Source organism: Salmo salar, chromosome 17 (assembly GCF_965601325.2).
Source record: "Salmo salar chromosome 17, fSalSal1, whole genome shotgun sequence".
NCBI lineage: Eukaryota > Metazoa > Chordata > Actinopteri > Salmoniformes > Salmonidae > Salmo > Salmo salar.
Genome location: NC_138307.1, coordinates 71,171,807 through 71,199,136, shown reverse-complemented (window position 1 = coordinate 71,199,136; position 27,330 = coordinate 71,171,807).

Sequence of the window (27,330 nt, the reverse complement as noted above, 5' to 3'; positions counted from 1 at the left end):
AAACTATAATGGTGTATGGAGGATTGTTCATCATTCCCATTGACACTCTAAACTATAATGTTGTTTGGAGGATTGTTCATCATTCCCACTGACACTCTAAACTATAATGGTGTGTGGAGGATTGTTCATCATTCCCACTGACACTCTAAACTATAGTGGTGTATGAAGGGTTGTTCATCATTTCCACTGACACTAAACTATAATGGTGTGTGGAGGATTGTTCATCATTCCCACTGACACTAAACTATAATGGTGTGTGGAGGATTGTTCATCATTCCCACTGACACTCTAAACTATAATGGTGTGTGGAGGATTGTTCATCATTCCCACTGACACTCTAAACTATAATGGTGTGTTGAGGATTGTTCATCATTCCCACTGACACTAAACTATAATGGTGTGTGGAGGATTGTTCATCATTCCCACGGACACTCTAAACTATAATGGTGTGTGGAGGATTGTTCATCATTCCCACTGACACTAAACTATAATGGTGTGTGGAGGATTGTTCATCATTCCCATTGACACTCTAAACTATAATGGTGTGTGGAGGATTGTTCATCATTCCCACTGACACTCTAAACTATAATGGTGTATGGAGGACTGTTCATCATTCCCACTGACACTCTAAACTATAATGGTGTGTGGAGGATTGTTCATCACTCCCACTGACACTAAACTATAATGGTGTATGGAGGATTGTTCATCATTCCCACTGACACTCTAAACTATAATGGTGTGTGGAGGATTGTTCATCATTCCTACTGACACTCTAAACTATAATGGTGTATGGAGGATTGTTCATCATTCCCACTAACACTCTAAACTATAATGGTGTGTGGAGGATTGTTCATCATTCCCACTGACACTAAACTATAATGGTGTGTGGAGGATTGTTCATCAATCCCACTGACACTAAACTATAATGGTGAGTGGAGGATTGTTCATCATTCCCACTGACACTAAACTATAATGGTGTGTGGAGGATTGTTTATCATTCCCACTGACACTAAACTATAATGGTGTGTGGAGGATTGTTCATCATTCCCACTGACACTCTAAACTATAATGGTGTATGGAGGATTGTTCATAATTCCCTATGACACTCTAAACTATAATGTTGTTTGGAGGATTGTTCATCATTCCCACTGACACTCTAAACTATAATGGTGTGTGGAGGATTGTTCATCATTCCCACTGACACTCTAAACTATAGTGGTGTATGAAGGGTTGTTCATCATTCCCACTGACACTCTAAACTATAATGGTGTGTGGAGGATTGTTCATCATTCCCACTGACACTAAACTATAATGGTGTGTGGAGGATTGTTCATCATTCCCACTGACACTCTAAACTATAATGGTGTATGGAAGACTGTTCATCATTCCCACTGACACTCTAAACTATAATGGTGTGTGGAGGATTGTTCATCATTCCCACTGACACTAAACTATAATGGTGTATGGAGGATTGTTCATCATTCCCACTGACACTCTAAACTATAATGGTGTGTGGAGGATTGTTCATCATTCCCACTGACACTCTAAACTATAATGTTGTATGGAGGATTGTTCATCATTCCCACTGACACTCTAAACTATAATGCTGTGTGGAGGATTGTTCATCATTCCCACTGACACTAAACTATAATGGTGTGTGGAGGATTGTTCATCATTCCCACTGACACTCTAAACTATAATGGTGTGTGGAGGATTGTTCATCATTCCCACTGACACTCTAAACTATAATGGTGTGTGGAGGATTGTTCATCATTCCCACTGACACTAAACTATAATGGTGTGTGGAGGATTGTTCATCATTCCCACTGACACTAAACTATAATGGTGTGTGGAGGATTGTTTATCATTCCCACTGACACTAAACAATAATGGTGTATGGAGGATTGTTCATCATTCCCACTGACACTCTAAACTATAATGGTGTATGGAGGATTGTTCATAATTCCCACTGACACTCTAAACTATAATGGTGTGTGGAGGATTGTTCATCATTCCCACTGACACTAAACTATAATGGTGTGTGGAGGATTGTTTATCATTCCCACTGACACTAAACTATAATGGTGTGTGGAGGATTGTTCATCATTCCCACTGACACTCTAAACTATAATGGTGTATGGAGGATTGTTCATCATTCCCATTGACACTCTAAACTATAATGTTGTTTGGAGGATTGTTCATCATTCCCACTGACACTCTAAACTATAATGGTGTGTGGAGGATTGTTCATCATTCCCACTGACACTCTAAACTATAGTGGTGTATGAAGGGTTGTTCATCATTTCCACTGACACTAAACTATAATGGTGTGTGGAGGATTGTTCATCATTCCCACTGACACTAAACTATAATGGTGTGTGGAGGATTGTTCATCATTCCCACTGACACTAAACTATAATGGTGTGTGGAGGATTGTTCATCATTCCCACTGACACTCTAAACTATAATGGTGTGTTGAGGATTGTTCATCATTCCCACTGACACTAAACTATAATGGTGTGTGGAGGATTGTTCATCATTCCCGCTGACACTCTAAACTATAATGGTGTGTGGAGGATTGTTCATCATTCCCACTGACACTCTAAACTATAATGGTGTATGGAGGACTGTTCATCATTCCCACTGACACTAAACTATAATGGTGTGTGGAGGATTGTTCATCATTCCCACTGACACTCTAAACTATAATGGTTTGTGGAGGACTGTTCATCATTCCAACTGACACTCTAAACTATAATGGTGTGTGGAGGATTGTTCATCATTCCCACGGACACTCTAAACTATAATGGTGTGTGGAGGATTGTTCATCATTCCCACTGACACTAAACTATAATGGTGTGTGGAGGATTGTTCATCATTCCCACTGACACTAAACTATAATGGTGTGTGGAGGATTGTTTATCATTCCCACTGACACTAAACAATAATGGTGTATGGAGGATTGTTCATCATTCCCACTGACACTCTAAACTATAATGGTGTGTGGAGGATTGTTCATCATTCCCACTGACACTAAACTATAATGGTGTGTGGAGGATTGTTTATCATTCCCACTGACTCTAAACTATAATGGTGTATGGAAGACTGTTCATCATTCCCACTGACACTCTAAACTATAATGGTGTGTGGAGGATTGTTCATCATTCCCACTGACACTAAACTATAATGGTGTATGGAGGATTGTTCATCATTCCCACTGACACTCTAAACTATAATGGTGTGTGGAGGATTGTTCATCATTCCCACTGACACTAAACTATAATGGTGTGTGGAGGATTGTTCATCATTCCCACTGACACTAAACTATAATGGTGTGTGGAGGATTGTTTATCATTCCCACTGACACTAAACAATAATGGTGTATGGAGGATTGTTCATCATTCCCACTGACACTCTAAACTATAATGGTGTATGGAGGATTGTTCATAATTCCCACTGACACTCTAAACTATAATGGTGTGTGGAGGATTGTTCATCATTCCCACTGACACTAAACTATAATGGTGTGTGGAGGATTGTTTATCATTCCCACTGACACTAAACTATAATGGTGTGTGGAGGATTGTTCATCATTCCCACTGACACTCTAAACTATAATGGTGTGTGGAGGATTGTTCATCATTCCCACTGACACTCTAAACTATAATGTTGTATGGAGGATTGTTCATCATTCCCACTGACACTCTAAACTATAATGCTGTGTGGAGGATTGTTCATCATTCCCACTGACACTAAACTATAATGTTGTTTGGAGGATTGTTCATCATTCCCACTGACACTCTAAACTATAATGGTGTGTGGAGGATTGTTCATCATTCCCACTGACACTCTAAACTATAGTGGTGTATGAAGGGTTGTTCATCATTCCCACTGACACTCTAAACTATAATGGTGTGTGGAGGATTGTTCATCATTCCCACTGACACTAAACTATAATGGTGTGTGGAGGATTGTTCATCATTCCCACTGACACTCTAAACTATAATGGTGTATGGAAGACTGTTCATCATTCCCACTGACACTCTAAACTATAATGGTGTGTGGAGGATTGTTCATCATTCCCACTGACACTAAACTATAATGGTGTATGGAGGATTGTTCATCATTCCCACTGACACTCTAAACTATAATGGTGTGTGGAGGATTGTTCATCATTCCCACTGACACTAAACTATAATGGTGTGTGGAGGATTGTTCATCATTCCCACTGACACTAAACTATAATGGTGTGTGGAGGATTGTTTATCATTCCCACTGACACTAAACAATAATGGTGTATGGAGGATTGTTCATCATTCCCACTGACACTCTAAACTATAATGGTGTATGGAGGATTGTTCATAATTCCCACTGACACTCTAAACTATAATGGTGTGTGGAGGATTGTTCATCATTCCCACTGACACTAAACTATAATGGTGTGTGGAGGATTGTTTATCATTCCCACTGACACTAAACTATAATGGTGTGTGGAGGATTGTTCATCATTCCCACTGACACTCTAAACTATAATGGTGTATGGAGGATTGTTCATCATTCCCATTGACACTCTAAACTATAATGTTGTTTGGAGGATTGTTCATCATTCCCACTGACACTCTAAACTATAATGGTGTGTGGAGGATTGTTCATCATTCCCACTGACACTCTAAACTATAGTGGTGTATGAAGGGTTGTTCATCATTTCCACTGACACTAAACTATAATGGTGTGTGGAGGATTGTTCATCATTCCCACTGACACTAAACTATAATGGTGTGTGGAGGATTGTTCATCATTCCCACTGACACTAAACTATAATGGTGTGTGGAGGATTGTTCATCATTCCCACTGACACTCTAAACTATAATGGTGTGTTGAGGATTGTTCATCATTCCCACTGACACTAAACTATAATGGTGTGTGGAGGATTGTTCATCATTCCCGCTGACACTCTAAACTATAATGGTGTGTGGAGGATTGTTCATCATTCCCACTGACACTCTAAACTATAATGGTGTATGGAGGACTGTTCATCATTCCCACTGACACTAAACTATAATGGTGTGTGGAGGATTGTTCATCATTCCCACTGACACTCTAAACTATAATGGTTTGTGGAGGACTGTTCATCATTCCAACTGACACTCTAAACTATAATGGTGTGTGGAGGATTGTTCATCATTCCCACGGACACTCTAAACTATAATGGTGTGTGGAGGATTGTTCATCATTCCCACTGACACTAAACTATAATGGTGTGTGGAGGATTGTTCATCATTCCCACTGACACTAAACTATAATGGTGTGTGGAGGATTGTTTATCATTCCCACTGACACTAAACAATAATGGTGTATGGAGGATTGTTCATCATTCCCACTGACACTCTAAACTATAATGGTGTGTGGAGGATTGTTCATCATTCCCACTGACACTAAACTATAATGGTGTGTGGAGGATTGTTTATCATTCCCACTGACTCTAAACTATAATGGTGTATGGAAGACTGTTCATCATTCCCACTGACACTCTAAACTATAATGGTGTGTGGAGGATTGTTCATCATTCCCACTGACACTAAACTATAATGGTGTATGGAGGATTGTTCATCATTCCCACTGACACTCTAAACTATAATGGTGTGTGGAGGATTGTTCATCATTCCCACTGACACTAAACTATAATGGTGTGTGGAGGATTGTTCATCATTCCCACTGACACTAAACTATAATGGTGTGTGGAGGATTGTTTATCATTCCCACTGACACTAAACAATAATGGTGTATGGAGGATTGTTCATCATTCCCACTGACACTCTAAACTATAATGGTGTATGGAGGATTGTTCATAATTCCCACTGACACTCTAAACTATAATGGTGTGTGGAGGATTGTTCATCATTCCCACTGACACTAAACTATAATGGTGTGTGGAGGATTGTTTATCATTCCCACTGACACTAAACTATAATGGTGTGTGGAGGATTGTTCATCATTCCCACTGACACTCTAAACTATAATGGTGTATGGAGGATTGTTCATCATTCCCATTGACACTCTAAACTATAATGTTGTTTGGAGGATTGTTCATCATTCCCACTGACACTCTAAACTATAATGGTGTGTGGAGGATTGTTCATCATTCCCACTGACACTCTAAACTATAGTGGTGTATGAAGGGTTGTTCATCATTTCCACTGACACTAAACTATAATGGTGTGTGGAGGATTGTTCATCATTCCCACTGACACTAAACTATAATGGTGTGTGGAGGATTGTTCATCATTCCCACTGACACTAAACTATAATGGTGTGTGGAGGATTGTTCATCATTCCCACTGACACTCTAAACTATAATGGTGTGTTGAGGATTGTTCATCATTCCCACTGACACTAAACTATAATGGTGTGTGGAGGATTGTTCATCATTCCCGCTGACACTCTAAACTATAATGGTGTGTGGAGGATTGTTCATCATTCCCACTGACACTCTAAACTATAATGGTGTATGGAGGACTGTTCATCATTCCCACTGACACTAAACTATAATGGTGTGTGGAGGATTGTTCATCATTCCCACTGACACTCTAAACTATAATGGTTTGTGGAGGACTGTTCATCATTCCAACTGACACTCTAAACTATAATGGTGTGTGGAGGATTGTTCATCATTCCCACGGACACTCTAAACTATAATGGTGTGTGGAGGATTGTTCATCATTCCCACTGACACTAAACTATAATGGTGTGTGGAGGATTGTTCATCATTCCCACTGACACTAAACTATAATGGTGTGTGGAGGATTGTTTATCATTCCCACTGACACTAAACAATAATGGTGTATGGAGGATTGTTCATCATTCCCACTGACACTCTAAACTATAATGGTGTGTGGAGGATTGTTCATCATTCCCACTGACACTAAACTATAATGGTGTGTGGAGGATTGTTTATCATTCCCACTGACACTAAACTATAATGGTGTGTGGAGGATTGTTCATCATTCCCACTGACACTCTAAACTATAATGGTGTATGGAGGATTGTTCATCATTCCCATTGACACTCTAAACTATAATGTTGTTTGGAGGATTGTTCATCATTCCCACTGACACTCTAAACTATAATGGTGTGTGGAGGATTGTTCATCATTCCCACTGACACTCTAAACTATAGTGGTGTATGAAGGGTTGTTCATCATTTCCACTGACACTAAACTATAATGGTGTGTGGAGGATTGTTCATCATTCCCACTGACACTAAACTATAATGGTGTGTGGAGGATTGTTCATCATTCCCACTGACACTCTAAACTATAATGGTGTGTGGAGGATTGTTCATCATTCCCACTGACACTCTAAACTATAATGGTGTGTTGAGGATTGTTCATCATTCCCACTGACACTAAACTATAATGGTGTGTGGAGGATTGTTCATCATTCCCACGGACACTCTAAACTATAATGGTGTGTGGAGGATTGTTCATCATTCCCACTGACACTAAACTATAATGGTGTGTGGAGGATTGTTCATCATTCCCATTGACACTCTAAACTATAATGGTGTGTGGAGGATTGTTCATCATTCCCACTGACACTCTAAACTATAATGGTGTATGGAGGACTGTTCATCATTCCCACTGACACTCTAAACTATAATGGTGTGTGGAGGATTGTTCATCACTCCCACTGACACTAAACTATAATGGTGTATGGAGGATTGTTCATCATTCCCACTGACACTCTAAACTATAATGGTGTGTGGAGGATTGTTCATCATTCCTACTGACACTCTAAACTATAATGGTGTATGGAGGATTGTTCATCATTCCCACTAACACTCTAAACTATAATGGTGTGTGGAGGATTGTTCATCATTCCCACTGACACTAAACTATAATGGTGTGTGGAGGATTGTTCATCAATCCCACTGACACTAAACTATAATGGTGAGTGGAGGATTGTTCATCATTCCCACTGACACTAAACTATAATGGTGTGTGGAGGATTGTTTATCATTCCCACTGACACTAAACTATAATGGTGTGTGGAGGATTGTTCATCATTCCCACTGACACTCTAAACTATAATGGTGTATGGAGGATTGTTCATAATTCCCTATGACACTCTAAACTATAATGTTGTTTGGAGGATTGTTCATCATTCCCACTGACACTCTAAACTATAATGGTGTGTGGAGGATTGTTCATCATTCCCACTGACACTCTAAACTATAGTGGTGTATGAAGGGTTGTTCATCATTCCCACTGACACTCTAAACTATAATGGTGTGTGGAGGATTGTTCATCATTCCCACTGACACTAAACTATAATGGTGTGTGGAGGATTGTTCATCATTCCCACTGACACTCTAAACTATAATGGTGTATGGAAGACTGTTCATCATTCCCACTGACACTCTAAACTATAATGGTGTGTGGAGGATTGTTCATCATTCCCACTGACACTAAACTATAATGGTGTATGGAGGATTGTTCATCATTCCCACTGACACTCTAAACTATAATGGTGTGTGGAGGATTGTTCATCATTCCCACTGACACTCTAAACTATAATGTTGTATGGAGGATTGTTCATCATTCCCACTGACACTCTAAACTATAATGCTGTGTGGAGGATTGTTCATCATTCCCACTGACACTAAACTATAATGGTGTGTGGAGGATTGTTCATCATTCCCACTGACACTCTAAACTATAATGGTGTGTGGAGGATTGTTCATCATTCCCACTGACACTCTAAACTATAATGGTGTGTGGAGGATTGTTCATCATTCCCACTGACACTAAACTATAATGGTGTGTGGAGGATTGTTCATCATTCCCACTGACACTAAACTATAATGGTGTGTGGAGGATTGTTTATCATTCCCACTGACACTAAACAATAATGGTGTATGGAGGATTGTTCATCATTCCCACTGACACTCTAAACTATAATGGTGTATGGAGGATTGTTCATAATTCCCACTGACACTCTAAACTATAATGGTGTGTGGAGGATTGTTCATCATTCCCACTGACACTAAACTATAATGGTGTGTGGAGGATTGTTTATCATTCCCACTGACACTAAACTATAATGGTGTGTGGAGGATTGTTCATCATTCCCACTGACACTCTAAACTATAATGGTGTATGGAGGATTGTTCATCATTCCCATTGACACTCTAAACTATAATGTTGTTTGGAGGATTGTTCATCATTCCCACTGACACTCTAAACTATAATGGTGTGTGGAGGATTGTTCATCATTCCCACTGACACTCTAAACTATAGTGGTGTATGAAGGGTTGTTCATCATTTCCACTGACACTAAACTATAATGGTGTGTGGAGGATTGTTCATCATTCCCACTGACACTAAACTATAATGGTGTGTGGAGGATTGTTCATCATTCCCACTGACACTAAACTATAATGGTGTGTGGAGGATTGTTCATCATTCCCACTGACACTCTAAACTATAATGGTGTGTTGAGGATTGTTCATCATTCCCACTGACACTAAACTATAATGGTGTGTGGAGGATTGTTCATCATTCCCGCTGACACTCTAAACTATAATGGTGTGTGGAGGATTGTTCATCATTCCCACTGACACTCTAAACTATAATGGTGTATGGAGGACTGTTCATCATTCCCACTGACACTAAACTATAATGGTGTGTGGAGGATTGTTCATCATTCCCACTGACACTCTTAACTATAATGGTTTGTGGAGGACTGTTCATCATTCCAACTGACACTCTAAACTATAATGGTGTGTGGAGGATTGTTCATCATTCCCACGGACACTCTAAACTATAATGGTGTGTGGAGGATTGTTCATCATTCCCACTGACACTAAACTATAATGGTGTGTGGAGGATTGTTCATCATTCCCATTGACAATCTAAACTATAATGGTGTGTGGAGGATTGTTCATCATTCCCACTGACACTCTAAACTATAATGGTGTATGGAGGACTGTTCATCATTCCCACTGACACTCTAAACTATAATGGTGTGTGGAGGATTGTTCATCACTCCCACTGACACTAAACTATAATGGTGTATGGAGGATTGTTCATCATTCCCACTGACACTCTAAACTATAATGGTGTGTGGAGGATTGTTCATCATTCCTACTGACACTCTAAACTATAATGGTGTATGGAGGATTGTTCATCATTCCCACTAACACTCTAAACTATAATGGTGTGTGGAGGATTGTTCATCATTCCCACTGACACTAAACTATAATGGTGTGTGGAGGATTGTTCATCATTCCCACTGACACTCTAAACTATAATGGTGTGTGGAGGACTGTTCATCATTCCAACTGACACTCAAAACTATAATGGTGTGTGGAGGATTGTTCATCATTCCCACTGACACTCTAAACTATAATGGTGTGTGGAGGATTGTTCATCATTCCCACTGACACTAAACTATAATGGTGTGTGGAGGATTGTTTATCATTCCCACTGACACTAAACTATAATGGTGTATGGAGGATTGTTCATCATTCCCACTGACACTCTAAACTATAATGGTGTATGGAGGATTGTTCATCATTCCCACTGACACTCTAAACTATAATGGTGTGTGGAGGATTGTTCATCATTCCCACTGACACTAAACTATAATGGTGTGTGGAGGATTGTTCATCATTCCCACTGACACTAAACTATAATGGTGTATGGAGGATTGTTCATCATTCCCACTGACACTCTAAACTATAATGGTGTGTGGAGGATTTTTCATCATTCCCACTGACACTAAACTATAATGGTGTGTGGAGGATTGTTCATCAATCCCACTGACACTAAACTATAATGGTGAGTGGAGGATTGTTCATCATTCCCACTGACACTAAACTATAATGGTGTGTGGAGGATTGTTTATCATTCCCACTGACACTAAACTATAATGGTGTGTGGAGGATTGTTCATCATTCCCACTGACACTCTAAACTATAATGGTGTATGGAGGATTGTTCATAATTCCCTATGACACTCTAAACTATAATGTTGTTTGGAGGATTGTTCATCATTCCCACTGACACTCTAAACTATAATGGTGTGTGGAGGATTGTTCATCATTCCCACTGACACTCTAAACTATAATGTTGTATGGAGGATTGTTCATCATTCCCACTGACACTCTAAACTATAATGCTGTGTGGAGGATTGTTCATCATTCCCACTGACACTAAACTATAATGGTGTGTGGAGGATTGTTCATCATTCCCACTGACACTCTAAACTATAATGGTGTGTGGAGGATTGTTCATCATTCCCACTGACACTCTAAACTATAATGGTGTGTGGAGGATTGTTCATCATTCCCACTGACACTAAACTATAATGGTGTGTGGAGGATTGTTCATCATTCCCACTGACACTAAACTATAATGGTGTGTGGAGGATTGTTTATCATTCCCACTGACACTAAACAATAATGGTGTATGGAGGATTGTTCATAATTCCCACTGACACTCTAAACTATAATGGTGTGTGGAGGATTGTTCATCATTCCCACTGACACTAAACTATAATGGTGTGTGGAGGATTGTTTATCATTCCCACTGACACTAAACTATAATGGTGTGTGGAGGATTGTTCATCATTCCCACTGACACTCTAAACTATAATGGTGTATGGAGGATTGTTCATCATTCCCATTGACACTCTAAACTATAATGTTGTTTGGAGGATTGTTCATCATTCCCACTGACACTCTAAACTATAATGGTGTGTGGAGGATTGTTCATCATTCCCACTGACACTCTAAACTATAGTGGTGTATGAAGGGTTGTTCATCATTTCCACTGACACTAAACTATAATGGTGTGTGGAGGATTGTTCATCATTCCCACTGACACTAAACTATAATGGTGTGTGGAGGATTGTTCATCATTCCCACTGACACTAAACTATAATGGTGTGTGGAGGATTGTTCATCATTCCCACTGACACTCTAAACTATAATGGTGTGTTGAGGATTGTTCATCATTCCCACTGACACTAAACTATAATGGTGTGTGGAGGATTGTTCATCATTCCCACTGACACTCTAAACTATAATGGTGTGTGGAGGATTGTTCATCATTCCCACTGACACTAAACTATAATGGTGTATGGAGGATTGTTCATCATTCCCACTGACACTCTAAACTATAATGGTGTGTGGAGGATTGGTCATCATTCCCACTGACACTAAACTATAATGGTGTATGGAGGATTGTTCATCATTCCCACTGACACTCTAAACTATAATGGTGTATGGAGGACTGTTCATCATTCCCACTGACACTCTAAACTATAATGGTGTGTGGAGGATTGTTCATCATTCCCACTGACACTAAACTATAATGGTGTGTGGATAATTGTTCATCATTCCCGCTGACACTCTAAACTATAATGGTGTGTGGAGGATTGTTCATCATTCCCACTGACACTCTAAACTATAATGGTGTATGGAGGACTGTTCATCATTCCCACTGACACTAAACTATAATGGTGTGTGGAGGATTGTTCATCATTCCCACTGACACTCTAAACTATAATGGTTTGTGGAGGACTGTTCATCATTCCAACTGACACTCTAAACTATAATGGTGTGTGGAGGATTGTTCATCATTCCCACTGACACTCTAAACTATAATGGTGTGTGGAGGATTGTTCATCATTCCCACTGACACTAAACTATAATGGTGTGTGGAGGATTGTTCATCATTCCCATTGACACTCTAAACTATAATGGTGTGTGGAGGATTGTTCATCATTCCCACTGACACTCTAAACTATAATGGTGTATGGAGGACTGTTCATCATTCCCACTGACACTCTAAACTATAATGGTGTGTGGAGGATTGTTCATCATTCCCACTGACACTCTAAACTATAATGGTGTGTGGAGGACTGTTCATCATTCCAACTGACACTCTAAACTATAATGGTGTGTGGAGGATTGTTCATCATTCCCACTGACACTCTAAACTATAATGGTGTGTGGAGGATTGTTCATCATTCCCACTGACACTAAACTATAATGGTGTGTGGAGGATTGTTCATCATTCCCACTGACACTCTAAACTATAATGGTGTGTGGAGGATTGTTCATCATTCCCACTGACACTCTAAACTATAATGGTGTGTGGAGGACTGTTCATCATTCCCACTGACACTCTAAACTATAATGGTGTGTGGAGGATTGTTCATCATTCCCACTGACACTAAACTATAATGGTGTATGGAGGATTGTTCATCATTCCCACTGACACTCTAAACTATAATGGTGTGTGGAGGATTGTTCATCATTCCTACTGACACTCTAAACTATAATGGTGTATGGAGGATTGTTCATCATTCCCACTGACACTCTAAACTATAATGGTGTGTGGAGGATTGTTCATCATTCCCACTGACACTAAACTATAATGGTGTGTGGAGGATTGTTCATCATTCCCACTGACACTAAACTATAATGGTGTGTGGAGGATTGTTCATCATTCCCACTGACACTAAACTATAATGGTGTGTGGAGGATTGTTTATCATTCCCACTGACACTAAACTCTAATGGTGTATGGAGGATTGTTCATCATTCCCACTGACACTCTAAACTATAATGGTGTATGGAGGATTGTTCATCATTCCCACTGACACTCTAAACTATAATGGTGTGTGGAGGATTGTTCATCATTCCCACTGACACTAAACTATAATGGTGTGTGGAGGATTGTTCATCAATCCCACTGACACTAAACTATAATGGTGTGTGGAGGATTGTTCATCATTCCCACTGACACTAAACTATAATGGTGTGTGTAGGATTGTTTATCATTCCAACTGACACTAAACTCTAATGGTGTATGGAGGATTGTTCATCATTCCCACTGACACTCTAAACTATAATGGTGTGTGGAGGATTGTTCATCATTCCCACTGACACTAAACTATAATGGTGTATGGAGGATTGTTCATCATTCCCACTGACACTCTAAACTATAATGGTGTGTGGAGGATTGTTCATCATTCCTACTGACACTCTAAACTATAATGGTGTATGGAGGATTGTTCATCATTCCCACTAACACTCTAAACTATAATGGTGTGTGGAGGATTGTTCATCATTCCCACTGACACTAAACTATAATGGTGTGTGGAGGATTGTTCATCATTCCCACTGACACTCTAAACTATAATGGTGTGTGGAGGACTGTTCATCATTCCAACTGACACTCTAAACTATAATGTTGTTTGGAGGATTGTTCATCATTCCCACTGACACTCTAAACTATAATGGTGTGTGGAGGATTGTTCATCATTCCCACTGACACTAAACTATAATGGTGTATGGAGGATTGTTCATCATTCCCACTGACACTCTAAACTATAATGGTGTGTGGAGGATTGTTCATCATTCCCACTGACACTCTAAACTATAATGTTGTATGGAGGATTGTTCATCATTCCCACTGACACTCTAAACTATAATGCTGTGTGGAGGATTGTTCATCATTCCCACTGACACTAAACTATAATGGTGTGTGGAGGATTGTTCATCATTCCCACTGACACTCTAAACTATAATGGTGTGTGGAGGATTGTTCATCATTCCCACTGACACTCTAAACTATAATGGTGTGTGGAGGATTGTTCATCATTCCCACTGACACTAAACTATAATGGTGTGTGGAGGATTGTTCATCATTCCCACTGACACTAAACTATAATGGTGTGTGGAGGATTGTTTATCATTCCCACTGACACTAAACAATAATGGTGTATGGAGGATTGTTCATCATTCCCACTGACACTCTAAACTATAATGGTGTATGGAGGATTGTTCATAATTCCCACTGACACTCTAAACTATAATGGTGTGTGGAGGATTGTTCATCATTCCCACTGACACTAAACTATAATGGTGTGTGGAGGATTGTTTATCATTCCCACTGACACTAAACTATAATGGTGTGTGGAGGATTGTTCATCATTCCCACTGACACTCTAAACTATAATGGTGTGTGGTGGATTGTTCATCATTCCCACTGACACTAAACTATAATGGTGTGTGGAGGATTGTTCATCATTCCCACTGACACTCTAAACTATAATGGTGTATGGAAGACTGTTCATCATTCCCACTGACACTCTAAACTATAATGGTGTGTGGAGGATTGTTCATCATTCCCACTGACACTAAACTATAATGGTGTATGGAGGATTGTTCATCATTCCCACTGACACTCTAAACTATAATGGTGTGTGGAGGATTGTTCATCATTCCCACTGACACTCTAAACTATAATGTTGTATGGAGGATTGTTCATCATTCCCACTGACACTCTAAACTATAATGCTGTGTGGAGGATTGTTCATCATTCCCACTGACACTAAACTATAATGGTGTGTGGAGGATTGTTCATCATTCCCACTGACACTCTAAACTATAATGGTGTGTGGAGGATTGTTCATCATTCCCACTGACACTCTAAACTATAATGGTGTGTGGAGGATTGTTCATCATTCCCACTGACACTAAACTATAATGGTGTGTGGAGGATTGTTCATCATTCCCACTGACACTAAACTATAATGGTGTGTGGAGGATTGTTTATCATTCCCACTGACACTAAACAATAATGGTGTATGGAGGATTGTTCATCATTCCCACTGACACTCTAAACTATAATGGTGTATGGAGGATTGTTCATAATTCCCACTGACACTCTAAACTATAATGGTGTGTGGAGGATTGTTCATCATTCCCACTGACACTAAACTATAATGGTGTGTGGAGGATTGTTTATCATTCCCACTGACACTAAACTATAATGGTGTGTGGAGGATTGTTCATCATTCCCACTGACACTCTAAACTATAATGGTGTATGGAGGATTGTTCATCATTCCCATTGACACTCTAAACTATAATGTTGTTTGGAGGATTGTTCATCATTCCCACTGACACTCTAAACTATAATGGTGTGTGGAGGATTGTTCATCATTCCCACTGACACTCTAAACTATAGTGGTGTATGAAGGGTTGTTCATCATTTCCACTGACACTAAACTATAATGGTGTGTGGAGGATTGTTCATCATTCCCACTGACACTAAACTATAATGGTGTGTGGAGGATTGTTCATCATTCCCACTGACACTAAACTATAATGGTGTGTGGAGGATTGTTCAACATTCCCACTGACACTCTAAACTATAATGGTGTGTTGAGGATTGTTCATCATTCCCACTGACACTAAACTATAATGGTGTGTGGAGGATTGTTCATCATTCCCGCTGACACTCTAAACTATAATGGTGTGTGGAGGATTGTTCATCATTCCCACTGACACTCTAAACTATAATGGTGTATGGAGGACTGTTCATCATTCCCACTGACACTAAACTATAATGGTGTGTGGAGGATTGTTCATCATTCCCACTGACACTCTAAACTATAATGGTTTGTGGAGGACTGTTCATCATTCCAACTGACACTCTAAACTATAATGGTGTGTGGAGGATTGTTCATCATTCCCACGGACACTCTAAACTATAATGGTGTGTGGAGGATTGTTCATCATTCCCACTGACACTAAACTATAATGGTGTGTGGAGGATTGTTCATCATTCCCATTGACAATCTAAACTATAATGGTGTGTGGAGGATTGTTCATCATTCCCACTGACACTCTAAACTATAATGGTGTATGGAGGACTGTTCATCATTCCCACTGACACTCTAAACTATAATGGTGTGTGGAGGATTGTTCATCACTCCCACTGACACTAAACTATAATGGTGTATGGAGGATTGTTCATCATTCCCACTGACACTCTAAACTATAATGGTGTGTGGAGGATTGTTCATCATTCCTACTGACACTCTAAACTATAATGGTGTATGGAGGATTGTTCATCATTCCCACTAACACTCTAAACTATAATGGTGTGTGGAGGATTGTTCATCATTCCCACTGACACTAAACTATAATGGTGTGTGGAGGATTGTTCATCATTCCCACTGACACTCTAAACTATAATGGTGTGTGGAGGACTGTTCATCATTCCAACTGACACTCTAAACTATAATGGTGTGTGGAGGATTGTTCATCATTCCCACTGACACTCTAAACTATAATGGTGTGTGGAGGATTGTTCATCATTCCCACTGACACTAAACTATAATGGTGTGTGGAGGATTGTTTATCATTCCCACTGACACTAAACTATAATGGTGTATGGAGGATTGTTCATCATTCCCACTGACACTCTAAACTATAATGGTGTATGGAGGATTGTTCATCATTCCCACTGACACTCTAAACTATAATGGTGTGTGGAGGATTGTTCATCATTCCCACTGACACTAAACTATAATGGTGTGTGGAGGATTGTTCATCATTCCCACTGACACTCTAAACTATAATGGTGTGTGGAGGACTGTTCATCATTCCAACTGACACTCTAAACTATAATGGTGTGTGGAGGATTGTTCATCATTCCCACTGACACTCTAAACTATAATGGTGTGTGGAGGATTGTTCATCATTCCCACTGACACTAAACTATAATGGTGTGTGGAGGATTGTTTATCATTCCCACTGACACTAAACTATAATGGTGTATGGAGGATTGTTCATCATTCCCACTGACACTCTAAACTATAATGGTGTATGGAGGATTGTTCATCATTCCCACTGACACTCTAAACTATAATGGTGTGTGGAGGATTGTTCATCATTCCCACTGACACTAAACTATAATGGTGTGTGGAGGATTGTTCATCATTCCCACTGACACTAAACTATAATGGTGTATGGAGGATTGTTCATCATTCCCACTGACACTCTAAACTATAATGGTGTGTGGAGGATTTTTCATCATTCCCACTGACACTAAACTATAATGGTGTGTGGAGGATTGTTCATCATTCCCACTGACACTCTAAACTATAATGGTGTGTGGAGGATTGTTCATCATTCCCACTGACACTCTAAACTATAATGGTGTGTGGAGGATTGTTCATCATTCCCACTGACACTAAACTATAATGGTGTGTGGAGGATTGTTCATCATTCCCACTGACACTAAACTATAATGGTGTGTGGAGGATTGTTTATCATTCCCACTGACACTAAACAATAATGGTGTATGGAGGATTGTTCATCATTCCCACTGACACTCTAAACTATAATGGTGTATGGAGGATTGTTCATAATTCCCACTGACACTCTAAACTATAATGGTGTGTGGAGGATTGTTCATCATTCCCACTGACACTAAACTATAATGGTGTGTGGAGGATTGTTTATCATTCCCACTGACACTAAACTATAATGGTGTGTGGAGGATTGTTCATCATTCCCACTGACACTCTAAACTATAATGGTGTATGGAGGATTGTTCATCATTCCCATTGACACTCTAAACTATAATGTTGTTTGGAGGATTGTTCATCATTCCCACTGACACTCTAAACTATAATGGTGTGTGGAGGATTGTTCATCATTCCCACTGACACTCTAAACTATAGTGGTGTATGAAGGGTTGTTCATCATTTCCACTGACACTAAACTATAATGGTGTGTGGAGGATTGTTCATCATTCCCACTGACACTAAACTATAATGGTGTGTGGAGGATTGTTCATCATTCCCACTGACACTAAACTATAATGGTGTGTGGAGGATTGTTCATCATTCCCACTGACACTCTAAACTATAATGGTGTGTTGAGGATTGTTCATCATTCCCACTGACACTAAACTATAATGGTGTGTGGAGGATTGTTCATCATTCCCGCTGACACTCTAAACTATAATGGTGTGTGGAGGATTGTTCATCATTCCCACTGACACTCTAAACTATAATGGTGTATGGAGGACTGTTCATCATTCCCACTGACACTAAACTATAATGGTGTGTGGAGGATTGTTCATCATTCCCACTGACACTCTAAACTATAATGGTTTGTGGAGGACTGTTCATCATTCCAACTGACACTCTAAACTATAATGGTGTGTGGAGGATTGTTCATCATTCCCACGGACACTCTAAACTATAATGGTGTGTGGAGGATTGTTCATCATTCCCACTGACACTAAACTATAATGGTGTGTGGAGGATTGTTCATCATTCCCATTGACAATCTAAACTATAATGGTGTGTGGAGGATTGTTCATCATTCCCACTGACACTCTAAACTATAATGGTGTATGGAGGACTGTTCATCATTCCCACTGACACTCTAAACTATAATGGTGTGTGGAGGATTGTTCATCATTCCCACTGACACTAAACTATAATGGTGTGTGGAGGATTGTTTATCATTCCCACTGACACTAAACTATAATGGTGTATGGAGGATTGTTCATCATTCCCACTGACACTCTAAACTATAATGGTGTATGGAGGATTGTTCATCATTCCCACTGACACTCTAAACTATAATGGTGTGTGGAGGATTGTTCATCATTCCCACTGACACTAAACTATAATGGTGTGTGGAGGATTGTTCATCATTCCCACTGACACTCTAAACTATAATGGTGTGTGGAGGACTGTTCATCATTCCAACTGACACTCTAAACTATAATGGTGTGTGGAGGATTGTTCATCATTCCCACTGACACTCTAAACTATAATGGTGTGTGGAGGATTGTTCATCATTCCCACTGACACTAAACTATAATGGTGTGTGGAGGATTGTTTATCATTCCCACTGACACTAAACTATAATGGTGTATGGAGGATTGTTCATCATTCCCACTGACACTCTAAACTATAATGGTGTATGGAGGATTGTTCATCATTCCCACTGACACTCTAAACTATAATGGTGTGTGGAGGATTGTTCATCATTCCCACTGACACTAAACTATAATGGTGTGTGGAGGATTGTTCATCATTCCCACTGACACTAAACTATAATGGTGTATGGAGGATTGTTCATCATTCCCACTGACACTCTAAACTATAATGGTGTGTGGAGGATTTTTCATCATTCCCACTGACACTAAACTATAATGGTGTGTGGAGGATTGTTCATCATTCCCACTGACACTCTAAACTATAATGGTGTGTGGAGGATTGTTCATCATTCCCACTGACACTCTAAACTATAATGGTGTGTGGAGGATTGTTCATCATTCCCACTGACACTAAACTATAATGGTGTGTGGAGGATTGTTCATCATTCCCACTGACACTAAACTATAATGGTGTGTGGAGGATTGTTTATCATTCCCACTGACACTAAACAATAATGGTGTATGGAGGATTGTTCATCATTCCCACTGACACTCTAAACTATAATGGTGTATGGAGGATTGTTCATAATTCCCACTGACACTCTAAACTATAATGGTGTGTGGAGGATTGTTCATCATTCCCACTGACACTAAACTATAATGGTGTGTGGAGGATTGTTTATCATTCCCACTGACACTAAACTATAATGGTGTGTGGAGGATTGTTCATCATTCCCACTGACACTCTAAACTATAATGGTGTATGGAGGATTGTTCATCATTCCCATTGACACTCTAAACTATAATGTTGTTTGGAGGATTGTTCATCATTCCCACTGACACTCTAAACTATAATGGTGTGTGGAGGATTGTTCATCATTCCCACTGACACTCTAAACTATAGTGGTGTATGAAGGGTTGTTCATCATTTCCACTGACACTAAACTATAATGGTGTGTGGAGGATTGTTCATCATTCCCACTGACACTAAACTATAATGGTGTGTGGAGGATTGTTCATCATTCCCACTGACACTAAACTATAATGGTGTGTGGAGGATTGTTCATCATTCCCACTGACACTCTAAACTATAATGGTGTGTTGAGGATTGTTCATCATTCCCACTGACACTAAACTATAATGGTGTGTGGAGGATTGTTCATCATTCCCGCTGACACTCTAAACTATAATGGTGTGTGGAGGATTGTTCATCATTCCCACTGACACTCTAAACTATAATGGTGTATGGAGGACTGTTCATCATTCCCACTGACACTAAACTATAATGGTGTGTGGAGGATTGTTCATCATTCCCACTGACACTCTAAACTATAATGGTTTGTGGAGGACTGTTCATCATTCCAACTGACACTCTAAACTATAATGGTGTGTGGAGGATTGTTCATCATTCCCACGGACACTCTAAACTATAATGGTGTGTGGAGGATTGTTCATCATTCCCACTGACACTAAACTATAATGGTGTGTGGAGGATTGTTCATCATTCCCATTGACAATCTAAACTATAATGGTGTGTGGAGGATTGTTCATCATTCCCACTGACACTCTAAACTATAATGGTGTATGGAGGACTGTTCATCATTCCCACTGACACTCTAAACTATAATGGTGTGTGGAGGATTGTTCATCACTCCCACTGACACTAAACTATAATGGTGTATGGAGGATTGTTCATCATTCCCACTGACACTCTAAACTATAATGGTGTGTGGAGGATTGTTCATCATTCCTACTGACACTCTAAACTATAATGGTGTATGGAGGATTGTTCATCATTCCCACTAACACTCTAAACTATAATGGTGTGTGGAGGATTGTTCATCATTCCCACTGACACTAAACTATAATGGTGTGTGGAGGATTGTTCATCATTCCCACTGACACTCTAAACTATAATGGTGTGTGGAGGACTGTTCATCATTCCAACTGACACTCTAAACTATAATGGTGTGTGGAGGATTGTTCATCATTCCCACTGACACTCTAAACTATAATGGTGTGTGGAGGATTGTTCATCATTCCCACTGACACTAAACTATAATGGTGTGTGGAGGATTGTTTATCATTCCCACTGACACTAAACTATAATGGTGTATGGAGGATTGTTCATCATTCCCACTGACACTCTAAACTATAATGGTGTATGGAGGATTGTTCATCATTCCCACTGACACTCTAAACTATAATGGTGTGTGGAGGATTGTTCATCATTCCCACTGACACTAAACTATAATGGTGTGTGGAGGATTGTTCATCATTCCCACTGACACTAAACTATAATGGTGTATGGAGGATTGTTCATCATTCCCACTGACACTCTAAACTATAATGGTGTGTGGAGGATTTTTCATCATTCCCACTGACACTAAACTATAATGGTGTGTGGAGGATTGTTCATCAATCCCACTGACACTAAACTATAATGGTGAGTGGAGGATTGTTCATCATTCCCACTGACACTAAACTATAATGGTGTGTGGAGGATTGTTTATCATTCCCACTGACACTAAACTATAATGGTGTGTGGAGGATTGTTCATCATTCCCACTGACACTCTAAACTATAATGGTGTATGGAGGATTGTTCATAATTCCCTATGACACTCTAAACTATAATGTTGTTTGGAGGATTGTTCATCATTCCCACTGACACTCTAAACTATAATGGTGTGTGGAGGATTGTTCATCATTCCCACTGACACTCTAAACTATAATGCTGTGTGGAGGATTGTTCATCATTCCCACTGACACTAAACTATAATGGTGTGTGGAGGATTGTTCATCATTCCCACTGACACTCTAAACTATAATGGTGTGTGGAGGATTGTTCATCATTCCCACTGACACTCTAAACTATAATGGTGTGTGGAGGATTGTTCATCATTCCCACTGACACTAAACTATAATGGTGTGTGGAGGATTGTTCATCATTCCCACTGACACTAAACTATAATGGTGTGTGGAGGATTGTTTATCATTCCCACTGACACTAAACAATAATGGTGTATGGAGGATTGTTCATAATTCCCACTGACACTCTAAACTATAATGGTGTGTGGAGGATTGTTCATCATTCCCACTGACACTAAACTATAATGGTGTGTGGAGGATTGTTTATCATTCCCACTGACACTAAACTATAATGGTGTGTGGAGGATTGTTCATCATTCCCACTGACACTCTAAACTATAATGGTGTATGGAGGATTGTTCATCATTCCCATTGACACTCTAAACTATAATGTTGTTTGGAGGATTGTTCATCATTCCCACTGACACTCTAAACTATAATGGTGTGTGGAGGATTGTTCATCATTCCCACTGACACTCTAAACTATAGTGGTGTATGAAGGGTTGTTCATCATTTCCACTGACACTAAACTATAATGGTGTGTGGAGGATTGTTCATCATTCCCACTGACACTAAACTATAATGGTGTGTGGAGGATTGTTCATCATTCCCACTGACACTAAACTATAATGGTGTGTGGAGGATTGTTCATCATTCCCACTGACACTCTAAACTATAATGGTGTGTTGAGGATTGTTCATCATTCCCACTGACACTAAACTATAATGGTGTGTGGAGGATTGTTCATCATTCCCACTGACACTCTAAACTATAATGGTGTGTGGAGGATTGTTCATCATTCCCACTGACACTAAACTATAATGGTGTATGGAGGATTGTTCATCATTCCCACTGACACTCTAAACTATAATGGTGTGTGGAGGATTGTTCATCATTCCCACTGACACTAAACTATAATGGTGTATGGAGGATTGTTCATCATTCCCACTGACACTCTAAACTATAATGGTGTATGGAGGACTGTTCATCATTCCCACTGACACTCTAAACTATAATGGTGTGTGGAGGATTGTTCATCATTCCCACTGACACTAAACTATAATGGTGTGTGGATAATTGTTCATCATTCCCGCTGACACTCTAAACTATAATGGTGTGTGGAGGATTGTTCATCATTCCCACTGACACTCTAAACTATAATGGTGTATGGAGGACTGTTCATCATTCCCACTGACACTAAACTATAATGGTGTGTGGAGGATTGTTCATCATTCCCACTGACACTCTAAACTATAATGGTTTGTGGAGGACTGTTCATCATTCCAACTGACACTCTAAACTATAATGGTGTGTGGAGGATTGTTCATCATTCCCACTGACACTCTAAACTATAATGGTGTGTGGAGGATTGTTCATCATTCCCACTGACACTAAACTATAATGGTGTGTGGAGGATTGTTCATCATTCCCATTGACACTCTAAACTATAATGGTGTGTGGAGGATTGTTCATCATTCCCACTGACACTCTAAACTATAATGGTGTATGGAGGACTGTTCATCATTCCCACTGACACTCTAAACTATAATGGTGTGTGGAGGATTGTTCATCACTCCCACTGACACTAAACTATAATGGTGTATGGAGGATTGTTCATCATTCCCACTGACACTCTAAACTATAATGGTGTGTGGAGGATTGTTCATCATTCCTACTGACACTCTAAACTATAATGGTGTATGGAGGATTGTTCATCATTCCCACTGACACTCTAAACTATAATGTTGTGTGGAGGATTGTTCATCATTCCCACTGACACTAAACTATAATGGTGTGTGGAGGATTGTTCATCATTCCCACTGACACTCTAAACTATAATGGTGTGTGGAGGACTGTTCATCATTCCAACTGACACTCTAAACTATAATGGTGTGTGGAGGATTGTTCATCATTCCCACTGACACTCTAAACTATAATGGTGTGTGGAGGATTGTTCATCATTCCCACTGACACTAAACTATAATGGTGTGTGGAGGATTGTTCATCATTCCCACTGACACTCTAAACTATAATGGTGTGTGGAGGATTGTTCATCATTCCCACTGACACTCTAAACTATAATGGTGTATGGAGGACTGTTCATCATTCCCACTGACACTCTAAACTATAATGGTGTGTGGAGGATTGTTCATCATTCCCACTGACACTAAACTATAATGGTGTATGGAGGATTGTTCATCATTCCCACTGACACTCTAAACTATAATGGTGTGTGGAGGATTGTTCATCATTCCTACTGACACTCTAAACTATAATGGTGTATGGAGGATTGTTCATCATTCCCACTGACACTCTAAACTATAATGGTGTGTGGAGGATTGTTCATCATTCCCACTGACACTAAACTATAATGGTGTGTGGAGGATTGTTCATCATTCCCACTGACACTAAACTATATTGGTGTGTGGAGGATTGTTCATCATTCCCACTGACACTAAACTATAATGGTGTGTGGAGGATTGTTTATCATTCCCACTGACACTAAACTCTAATGGTGTATGGAGGATTGTTCATCATTCCCACTGACACTCTAAACTATAATGGTGTATGGAGGATTGTTCATCATTCCCACTGACACTCTAAACTATAATGGTGTGTGGAGGATTGTTCATCATTCCCACTGACACTAAACTATAATGGTGTGTGGAGGATTGTTCATCAATCCCACTGACACTAAACTATAATGGTGTGTGGAGGATTGTTCATCATTCCCACTGACACTAAACAATAATGGTGTGTGTAGGATTGTTTATCATTCCAACTGACACTAAACTCTAATGGTGTATGGAGGATTGTTCATCATTCCCACTGACACTCTAAACTATAATGGTGTGTGGAGGATTGTTCATCACTCCCACTGACACTAAACTATAATGGTGTATGGAGGATTGTTCATCATTCCCACTGACACTCTAAACTATAATGGTGTGTGGAGGATTGTTCATCATTCCTACTGACACTCTAAACTATAATGGTGTATGGAGGATTGTTCATCATTCCCACTAACACTCTAAACTATAATGGTGTGTGGAGGATTGTTCATCATTCCCACTGACACTAAACTATAATGGTGTGTGGAGGATTGTTCATCATTCCCACTGACACTCTAAACTATAATGGTGTGTGGAGGACTGTTCATCATTCCAACTGACACTCTAAACTATAATGTTGTTTGGAGGATTGTTCATCATTCCCACTGACACTCTAAACTATAATGGTGTGTGGAGGATTGTTCATCATTCCCACTGACACTAAACTATAATGGTGTATGGAGGATTGTTCATCATTCCCACTGACACTCTAAACTATAATGCTGTGTGGAGGATTGTTCATCATTCCCACTGACACTAAACTATAATGGTGTGTGGAGGATTGTTCATCATTCCCACTGACACTCTAAACTATAATGGTGTGTGGAGGATTGTTCATCATTCCCACTGACACTCTAAACTATAATGGTGTGTGGAGGATTGTTCATCATTCCCACTGACACTAAACTATAATGGTGTGTGGAGGATTGTTCATCATTCCCACTGACACTAAACTATAATGGTGTGTGGAGGATTGTTTATCATTCCCACTGACACTAAACAATAATGGTGTATGGAGGATTGTTCATCATTCCCACTGACACTCTAAACTATAATGGTGTATGGAGGATTGTTCATAATTCCCACTGACACTCTAAACTATAATGGTGTGTGGAGGATTGTTCATCATTCCCACTGACACTAAACTATAATGGTGTGTGGAGGATTGTTTATCATTCCCACTGACACTAAACTATAATGGTGTGTGGAGGATTGTTCATCATTCCCACTGACACTCTAAACTATAATGGTGTATGGAGGATTGTTCATCATTCCCATTGACACTCTAAACTATAATGTTGTTTGGAGGATTGTTCATCATTCCCACTGACACTCTAAACTATAATGGTGTGTGGAGGATTGTTCATCATTCCCACTGACAATCTAAACTATAGTGGTGTATGAAGGGTTGTTCATCATTTCCACTGACACTAAACTATAATGGTGTGTGGAGGATTGTTCATCATTCCCACTGACACTAAACTATAATGGTGTGTGGAGGATTGTTCATCATTCCCACTGACACTAAACTATAATGGTGTGTGGAGGATTGTTCATCATTCCCACTGACACTCTAAACTATAATGGTGTGTTGAGGATTGTTCATCATTCCCACTGACACTAAACTATAATGGTGTGTGGAGGATTGTTCATCATTCCCGCTGACACTCTAAACTATAATGGTGTGTGGAGGATTGTTCATCATTCCCACTGACACTCTAAACTATAATGGTGTATGGAGGACTGTTCATCATTCCCACTGACACTAAACTATAATGGTGTGTGGAGGATTGTTCATCATTCCCACTGACACTCTAAACTATAATGGTTTGTGGAGGACTGTTCATCATTCCAACTGACAGTCTAAACTATAATGGTGTGTGGAGGATTGTTCATCATTCCCACGGACACTCTAAACTATAATGGTGTGTGGAGGATTGTTCATCATTCCCACTGACACTAAACTATAATGGTGTGTGGAGGATTGTTCATCATTCCCATTGACAATCTAAACTATAATGGTGTGTGGAGGATTGTTCATCATTCCCACTGACACTCTAAACTATAATGGTGTATGGAGGACTGT